Here is a 10,317-nt window from a genome sequence, read left to right on the forward strand (position 1 = left end):
GAATGAAACACGAATTGAGATAGCAAGGATGAGTTTTGAGTGATGATAAATCCAAGTTAGGAACTCCAGAGGATCAAAGATGAAAGATTAACCTTTGCACAAAATTTAAATTCAATCTATGTATAGTAACTTTTTTCCATCTTATTTTCCATTATCAACACCTCTAACCATTATCTCTCGCTATCAATGTCGAATTAAAATACACACCGGCCACTACGAAGACTATTTTTTTTAGACAGGAGAAAATAGTCTTTTACAACAAAATTGCCATGAAAGAGTTCCAAACAAGTGCCGACTGAAAACAGCTTGTTCAGGTAGAAAATACATAGATTGTTACAGCCACACCTCAGTAATGTATAACACCCTTTAATTTGGGCATTCAAAGACAAAACACCCCCATCTTCTAATATACTTACCATCTCAATTGGGGATTCAACAAACGCCTTGATTCACCAACCTCGATGTTCCATAGTCTGATGAATCGGTGTGACCAACCACGTTAACCGCCCTTCTTCTTTAGATCTTTGTTTTGCTTAATGTCCTTGGTTAGCATTCTAGGAGCTATAGCCATAGACATCAGCTCTTGGAATAGCAGCTTGCAAGCATACGGAATATGAACCTGCAACAAATCTCGTTTAATTACAATCACCATATATATAGTCAGAATTACGAACCAGCTGGCTGGATTCAACTTACCTGCACAATGTCAGTTTTGTTTTTGCACCCTCTGCATTCGAATGAATTCTTCTTCAGGTTAGCGATGGCTATTAATCCACATCGCTCGCAAACATGTATCCTATATGCGTCACTTTGATCAAACAACCTTTCCTTGAGAAAATGAGCTGCTCCATGTGCAATCATGCAGTCTCGTTCCATTTCACCAAAACGCAGACCGCCATCACGCGACCGTCCCTCAGCAGGCTGCCTCGTCAGAATCTGAACAGGGCCTCTACCCCGAGAGTGAATCTTGTCATCAACCATATGCTTCAGCCTCTGGTAGTAAGTGGGACCCAGGAATATCATAGACGAAAGACGCCTGCCGGTGTGCCCATTGTACATGGTCTCATAACCACGCATCTGATACCCACACTTGTGAAGGGCTTTGCTGATATTGTCCACGGTTACATCAGTGAAAGGAGTGCATCTCCTTCCTTTCCCATATGTGCAGCGACCTTCCCCATGATACACTCAATAAGCTGACCAATGGTCATACGGGATGGAATAGCATGAGGGTTGACGATGATGTCGGGAGTGATGCCTTCCAACGTCCACGGCATGTCTTCCTGTGTATAAGTCATGCCCACTGTTCCCTTCTGTCCATGTCTACTACTGAATTTGTCTCCAATTTGAGGAATTCTAACTGATCTCACCCTCACTTTGACAAATCTCAACCCATCAGCATTTGTGGTCAACAGGACTTGATCCACCATTCCGGTTTCACTGTGCCGTAAGCTTGTACTGTGATCACGTTTGTGTAACGAGCAGCTTGCCCTTGGGCATCATCAGGAGCTATTGGAGACGTTTTCCCAATAATCACATCCTCGCCCGAAACTCTGGTTCCCGGCGGTGCAAGTCCATCGTCATCCAACTTATCATAGGAGCCGTGGCGCATGCCCATTGTGTTGGTTCTATCAGGGCGTCCAAAATCCTCTTTGACTAATGTCCCCATCTTCTTCTCTTCATCTCTATATGAACGGAAAAATAGAGACCGGAAGAAACCACGGTCAACTGATGACTGATTCATGATAACTGAATCTTCTTGATTGTATCCGGAGTAGCATGCAATAGCAACTATGGCATTAATGCCAGCAGGCAGCTGCCTGAAATGCAAGTGCTCCATAGCCCGAGTTGTAACGAGTGGTTTTTGAGGATAGTACAGCACATAAGCCAAGGTGTCCTGATACAAAAGAAGCAGAAACTCTAATTACAAGAAATCGCCAAGCTACCAGCCACGCCGGATGAATTTAATGGAAGATCACTGTACCATTCGAAATTGGTAGTTGGTGACGTAAATGCCCATAGCTTGTTTACCCATAGCTGACTGATATGTGTTACGTGGAGACTGTGAAAGAGAAAAACAATCAGCTAACTGAAGAACAGCTACAGATGTGCTAAGATTACCACAATATATACCTGGTTGTGATCTGGGAAGGGAATAATTGAAGCACAAACACCTAGTATCAAGGAAGGATGAATTTCACAGTGCGTATAAGTATCTGAATAAGCCTCCTGCGGCCTTTCCCTTGCTTGAACAAGATCCTAAGAAAAGAAACAAAAATTTCATTGTCCTGTGACTGACAATCTATTTGTATGGAAACTGGCTTGCTTGATAATTGCTCACGTGTATTGTCATAGAAATCATAGTTGTTTCCTCTTCTTCTGTATCTATGTATTCTATGAATCCCTTTGAGACTAGATCATGCCAACCACCATCATCAGGAGATTCCTGGGATCAAAGCACATGATATGACAAACAGCCCATGAATATAGAACACAGTCAAAAATTTCAGATGACAAACAGCCCATAAAAATACTTTGTCAGACATACTCTCTGTTGCAAGCCCAGAATATCCTTCTTTTTTATAAGAAGTCTTTGCTTTTCCACAATAAATAAGGGACGACTGCAGCGACCATAATCAGTGTATATCCTGAGTTCTTTCAAACGAATATCTCGGACCACTCCAACTTCTGTGTTGACATCGACCTGTAAGCAGAACAATAATGTCAACCTCCATTAGCTGGCATATTGCAAATAACACTATACATTACATTGCAGAAATCATTCACAAGTGAAACAAGAACAAATCTAGTGAACTACTCGGGTGTGATAACGACATTATGTTAGAAAATACACGACCATCGAAGATCTGGAAGCTGGAATTCTTCATCATGCTCTACAAGTCAAGGAGCCTAAGAACAGAAGACGTTGACGAAAGACAGAAGTATGAAAGGAATACTTACACGTCTCCTCAAGCGTCTTAGTGTAGACACCAACATATCAGGGTTACGATGAATACCAACCCAACAACCATTTACAAAGATCTTAGTGGCTTGAGGAATGACAGCAGGAGATATTTCCTGAAATATAAAAGTTTTATATAGTGATTAGAGATATATTCAGCATGAACATCAAAACCAGAAATTCAGGCACATTGCATGCAGCACCTCAAAATTCTCAGTTCCCCATTCCTCCAAAAATTCTAAAATTGGATATGCTGCTGAGCCAACTGTAATATAAACCATCAACGCAAGGTTCTTCACCAACCCGCATGCCTGTCCGAAGAGGCCAAAGAAAAGGTAGATTCAGAAGGAAACCTCAAAAGAACTAGATTGTCCAATTAATAACTATGCACAATGCACACTTACCTGTCCTTCAGGTGTTTCTGCAGGACACATCATTCCCCACTGAGAGTTATGCAACTGCCTTGGTTTGGCCAGTTTCCCTACAAAGATGAACAAAAGAGTTATATGAAAGGTAATAGTAAAATAAAAGGAACAACAAGATAGAAATCACCACCAAAGCATTTTAAAATGAACCAAGATAGGCCAGTTACCTTCACGGCCAATAGGAGAGTTAAGCCTTCGCAAATGTGACAAGGTAGAGGCATAAGTCAAGCGATTTAACACCTGCGACATTTCAATCGAAACAAGTCATCCACCTTAGCACTGGATTTGGACCACAGAAAACTGAATGGATGATTAAAAATGGCTTGAACAAATGACAAGTACACAATTCAACCTGAGATACACCAGCTCTTGTACCAGCTGCATTTGCTTGGCCCCAGTTACCAGTAGCAAGTGAGTATTTCAAGCCACTAGTAATGGTTTTGGCTTTTATTGCAAATTGTAAATTCACATCCTTGCCATTGTCTACACACTGTCATTGTACAGAAACTTGTAAATATATATGAAACTTAAATTGCATTTGCATGCTATCCAAGTAACAAGTAAATCTAAGGTAAATAAACCTTCTGGACGTAGGACCTCACATCCCTGGTCAACTTTCTGAATAGCTGCACCGCAGAGAGAAGATCAAACTTCACATCAACACCTCATTTCTAAGGTTAAAAGACTGCAATAAAATGTATATAAAAAAGAAACCATTCGGAAGAGGCCTCCCAACAAAGGACCAGCAAGATCTAGTCTTTTATTGCCATAGTGATCTCTATCATCCTCTGCTCTTCGGCCTAGTGCACATAAAAGAAGGCGATGGATGATATACCTGGAGAGAACAGGAATTGATACTGGTTCAGGAGCAGCAACCACAAACATGTAAACCGAAACTTACATAATAATTAACTCCTTACCCAAAGTAATATGCTTTTTTTGTCTCACAATACTCCCCAACACCAACATGAGGAAGCATTTCTTTCTGAAGAATCTCTTTGGCATACCTGCATAACAAGGATGTACAGATTAGATGAAAATAAAACAATAAGATGAAGTATAACAATTTCAGCAACACAAACTTGATTCTTTTCTCTTTGGTGACACCAACAGTGGCCCCTCTTTTCCCAATGTAGTCAAGAGCAACCTGCATTTTGTAAAAAGGTTAGATTATTACAACCCTAACAAAGGAAAAATGAGGCTTATAGTAGGTAAAGCATCGCTGTACAGCTATCGGATGCTGTAAACTAATAAAGTTCTGCAATGCTAGAAAGAATGACAAATGAAAGAAAATTGGATTGAGCTACAGATAGATATCAAAACTTTGCAGAAGAGTTCAAATTGAATGTAAGGTTACCCAAAACTGTCAGTACTTCACATTCCAATGCATTCATGCCCCCCCTACCCAAAAGGAGAGAACCCTAAATCCCTTCAAGACTTCAACGAGAGGAGAAAATCTATTCTATACAATTAGTCAATTACAGATACGAAGCACCCACATAGACTAGATGCAGTGAAAAGAGCAGCTGATATAACAATGCATGACAAGTACCTGTTGGTTCTGGATAACAAATGCTTCTTCTAAGGAAGGCCTGAGCAGTTCCATCATTTGAGTATCTTGAAAATTGTAGCAGATATGCTCTAATATATCTTTGTCGGCAACAAATCCTAGTGCTCGAAACACAATAATTATAGGAATCTCAGTGCGTATGTATGGGAGGGTAGCACGTATATATTGGCCGACGAACCCTGCAAGGAGAAAAGTATTAGACTAATAAAATTGTGTTAATAATATGAAAACTAATGCTTCATTAAAATTGCTATTACCCCTTTGGCACTAGTTCGAGAAAGCATCCGGACGAACATGGTACTAGGTGGTCTGTTTTGTGTCTCCGCCATGGACCTAACTTCAGCCACATAGGCATATTTGTTTGGTTGCCTCTTTTTAAATACATAGACGTGATTAGTGCTCATCTTCTCCTGAGCAATCAATACCTTTTCACTACCGTTGATGATGAAATAACCACCTTGATCATATGGGCACTCCCCAAGTTCTGTCAAATCTTTCTCAGAATTCTGATATAATGTGCAATAACTTGACCTCAGCATTATAGGAACCTATAGACAAACAATCATGGTGTTACTAAGGCATTTTTACAAGATCATAAAGCACCCCACATCACCACAAAATGTACCTTCCCAATAAAGACTTTTGTGAAATCCTGAGTCTCAGTAACTTCCTCCCCATCATGACCTTTCTTTATCACTTTCTTGGTCACATCAACATACAATGGGGCTGAATACGTCAAATTCCTAAGCCTTGCAGCCTGGGAAACAAAGTAGCTGTTTCTCCATCAGATTCCGTCATCATCGGTTTACTGAGGTAAATCTGACCGAAACTGATCTTGTATATAGTCTGCATTCGTAGACAAAACAATATACATTAGTTCCTAATTCTGGAAATCACAAAAGTCCCTCTAGTTGTAAGCAAAATGCAAAATAATGCTCGAAAGTTGAAAATAAACAAATTCACCAAGTTTCTCCCAAATTACAAAGAAAGCTACTAAATTCCATCAATTTAATCTACAAACTGACAGTTTAAAGTAAGTCCACAGATCATTGCTATCAATTCCCACAACTTATCTCTAAATTCTGTTCAAGGAACCCACTCCACTTGCCTAATTCCAGCAACAACCTAAGCCCACACAGAGAGACTAGTCCAGACATCAAACCAGATTCAGTATCTAAAGCTTATAGGAAGAATAGAATCAATCAGGAATTCAGAACTTACAACACCTACTCAAAACAACCAAAATCCAAAAAATAGTCTCATAGCTAAGGCCTCAATGTCCTTCTGTACTCTTTTCTTCTAAATCCAGGTCTAGAAATTTCAAAGTTAAAGGCACTCGAATCTCCATAGAGTTCTCGCAATCAAACAACCAATCCAAATCTGCTTTAAACCTGTTACTTCACCTCGCTTCAACTCACCAATAACCTTTCTCAAATCGCATTACCACACAACCACCAATTAAAACTCAGCTAAACCCTAACCAAAGACCACTCACTCTCAGCCGCTAAAACCTAACAATTTCCTCACAAACGCAAATCAACACAACCGCGAAGTAAACGACCTCAGCGAAGTCCGGCTGGGTCCAGGATTGTGCTGCGACTCAGGACGGATCTCGATATCGGCCGACTCGTCGACAATCTCCTGCATCGTGTTCTGGATGAACTCATCGAATGAGTCGAGCTGCTGCCGCACCAGACCTTTCTCCTCAAAGTAAGCGCTGATCACCGCCCAGGCATCCTCCTGCGTGATATCCTCCTCGCCGTCGCCCTCGCCGTAGTCCTCGCCATTGTTGTAGCCATCCTCCCCGTTGTCGCCCTGCTCATCTCATCATCCATATACATTTTTGCCGAGTGATTTTAACCGTTAATAATCTTCGAGTATTCGGATTTACGAAGTCCAATGTGAAGGGCAGGAAATGACACTTTGAGAGGTCGGTACCCGCTGCGGACAGAGCCCCTCACCTCTCTATATAAGAAAAGCCCACGCAAGAGGGAAGGGGTCCCCATGCGCACTGAGAACATTTTAAGAATCAACTCTCTTCAGGCTGAAATCGGACCTCATTTAACTTCAATCTTCCTGAGTTCTTCGAACACACAACACAACTTGATTCCGACTCACCGTTAGTTTAGACGTCATTTTGGTGTTGGTTTTTATCACTCTAAGCTTTTGGTTCTGTATTTCCGCTTCGAGAAGGAGGGATGAAACAATTTGTATTTTCTTTTGTCTATTTTTAGTTCACGCTTTTTGTTATAAACTCTTGATGCTTTTAGATTCAGTAAATTTAGTATTATGGTTTCGATCTTTGTGAAAATGTTTGTTTACCATGCATGAATGCTCCGATCTACTTTTGATTTCAGTTTTATGATGCATATCTTAGCTCAAGTGTTCTGTTTCGTTTTGATTTGGTTAGATTCAAGTTTTAAACTTATGTTTTGTCCAGTTGCGAAGAAAATTATGGATGAAGTGTTTTAGGATGTTTAGATCTGACAAATGAGTTGTTATTTCTGCATGACTATGAGTTAGTTTCTTATTTGTGTAGTTTAGTTCTTAGAAGTATATCTAAATTTATAAGTTGTCATGATAGTTTCATTGTTCATAAATGTCAGATCTGATTATGCTCTGGTTTTCATGTTGATTCCGTGAAGAAGATGAAGTTTTTAGAAAAGTATTATTTTATCCTACATTTTGCAAGAGACTGACTGGCGTCCACTTATTTCTGTTTGTTCATTTCATGAAAGTTTTAGTATGAGTGTACGACCCCATTGGCAGACCCACGACGAGGCGGCTTCGAGAAGGACTTGCCATGTTCATTCAAAAGGCCACGCGGGAGGGGCCTATGAAGATGGAAGAGCCGACGGTGAGGATCGTGCTGAAAAATGAAGGCCAACCGGGGAAGCAGGAGGAAGCCGTAAATCAAAATTTGCACATGCAACTGGATTCAATGAGTATTCCGCCTATCGAGATGGCGTCCAAATTCTCTGAAAATGCCACCAATGTGTTCCTCCTCGAAAGAGCTTCGCGTGGGTATCTTCAATCGGAGTTTGGTGGAGAGAGTTATGGCCGATTTATCAAAGCCGTGCAGAAAAGGTGATGAGCTCCAGAAGGAATACCCGACCAGGTGTTTTTCACCATGAAAATCACCCGACCGGGCGAAAGTGTTGCGAAGCAGTTCCGGATTCCAGAAGAAACACCCGGCGGGGTGTTTTGGACTTCACAATTCACCCGACCGGGTGAAACGACGCATCACTTAGATTTTGTGGGCTCCTATTAGAATTTTGGGCCTTTACTATAAATAGTAATTTTCCTCTTTTTGCAATTAGACTTGATTGAAATTAGAAGCTTGAGAGATTTGTTTCCTCTTTGAGGGTTTCTTCCAAATTCCTAGTCCTAGGTTGCTTGAATCCATCAATTCTTAGTGAAGTATGAGTCAAGTAAAGGTATGCTTTGAGGTGCGTGGTCTCCCTGAAGATCTAGCCATGAATGTATGTTAGTAAGGAATAAGTGTCTTAGCTTTCTTCTTCAATGACATTTTCATTCCTTTCCCACATTATCCATTGTTGATCTTACTTATTTTAGCTTAGAATCAATAGTTCTTATTGGATCTTTGTTTTGCCTTTGTTTGTTTGAAAAATTGAAAACCTAGTTCACAAAAAAAAATATTAGATCAAATATCTACAATTGGGTTTTTCTTGGGAAAATGGATCATAATCAATATGGATCCTTATCAATGAGTTGATCAGTTTAGTTAGTTTAGTCTCTCAAGTTATGTAGTTTAACTTAACCCACCCCTGGAAAGGGTGGCCGCAGCCATTCCCATTCGTGTCCACAACAAATGTAAAACACATCATCTATTGGGATCGATCATTACTTCCCTATACTAGCTAATAGTATTGTGGGTTAAGGTTTTGAAAACACTCTCGAGTCCTTCCGTTCACCTCACTCAAGTCAGATTAAGTCAAGTTGACTAGTCTGAATCTCCATTGGACCCATTCACAGACATTTTGTAGGTACAAGACATACACCTGGCCAGCTGGATCAGTTTGACGATTTAACTTGAGCAATTCACAATGATAAAAAGAGGAGAACAACGACAGAAGACACTCAAGAGAAATCACAGTTTTCAAATGGCGCCGTTGCCGGGGATGATGACGTTTATCCTACATTTGTTGTAGACACTTTGGTGTAACTATTGTTAATATTTTCTGTTTCTTTCTTTTGATCGCAGTTTAGAGACAGCTCGAGGCAACAACAGTAAAGAATCGATGTCCTTATCTATGTGGATCAAGCGTTTTCCCTGCTGATGTGGACCAAGGGAGCTACTGGAGCAAGTGAACACATAGATGGGCGAAGCGTCTCAGGTTTTGTTTAAGAAATTTAGTGTAAATCTTGTGAATAAACTTTTTGTTGTTTTTTGTTTTCCCTAGTTGGAGAGCACCGAGTTGAGGAAGCAAACTGAAGAGGGAGTGGAGCCACACATCGTCCAAGAAGAATCACCTCCCACTCCACCAATTAACTCGGATGCCAGCAACAAAGAAAGTGAGGACATCACCCTTGTGAGTCCACTTGAATTAATGGGCACCCCAAATGCAAGAGGAGCTACCATGGTTTGTGATCAGACAGATGATACGGAAATATGGCCACTCTAAGCCCACATTGAGAACGAACCAACCCATGCTATCTCCAACACCTCTGGGCGAGAAGCTATATATGTGAAACCAGAAGTACTTGCCATCTTATTTACCTTTTGGGGAGATAGTACCGAAAGCCCAATAGAATTTCTACGTGAGTTCAACAAGATCTGCGGAGTACAGAAAAAACCGACTGGGTCAAGTGAGGAGGATTTTAACCTAAAAGCTATTCCCTTCTCGTTGAAGGGAGAAGCAGAGACTTGGCTTAGAGGATTGGAGCCCAACATCATCAAGACATGGTCAGATTTCAAGGGGGAGTTCCTAAACCAATTCTTTCCAGCGGCGAAAGCAAATGCACTCCGAAAGGAAATAAGAGAAACTACCCAAGGATATGATGAAAGCCTGAGCAAATATTGGCATGGATGCAGAGGTCTTCTGGGTGCATGCCCAAATCACAACATGTTGGAAGTGGAGGTCTACTCAAAGTTCTATGAGGGAATGGATGCAAAGGTAAGGACCTGGTGAACTCGTCAAGTGGGGGAAGTTTCTCCAAACTCAGGTTGAGTAATGCCAAGATTGTCATGGAGAAACTTATAAGTGCAAAAAGAGAGTACGATGATACAACGATCACCACACCCCGAGGGAATGAGATGAATACTCCTACGATGGATGACAACAATCAGTTGAAGAGTCGGATCAACAAACTTGAGGAAGCGTTCAGTTCAGCGTTGA

At 40.9% G+C, this 10,317-nt stretch overlaps 1 pseudogene; it reads right to left on the reverse strand.

The window, feature by feature from the left end:
• Positions 1-214: 214 nt before the first annotated feature.
• On the reverse strand, positions 215-7,762 carry LOC121784168 (annotated as a pseudogene).
• Between the last annotated feature and the right edge of the window lie 2,555 nt (positions 7,763-10,317).

Source organism: Salvia splendens, chromosome 21 (genome assembly GCF_004379255.2).
Source record: "Salvia splendens isolate huo1 chromosome 21, SspV2, whole genome shotgun sequence".
In the NCBI taxonomy this organism is placed as follows: Eukaryota; Viridiplantae; Streptophyta; class Magnoliopsida; order Lamiales; family Lamiaceae; genus Salvia; species Salvia splendens.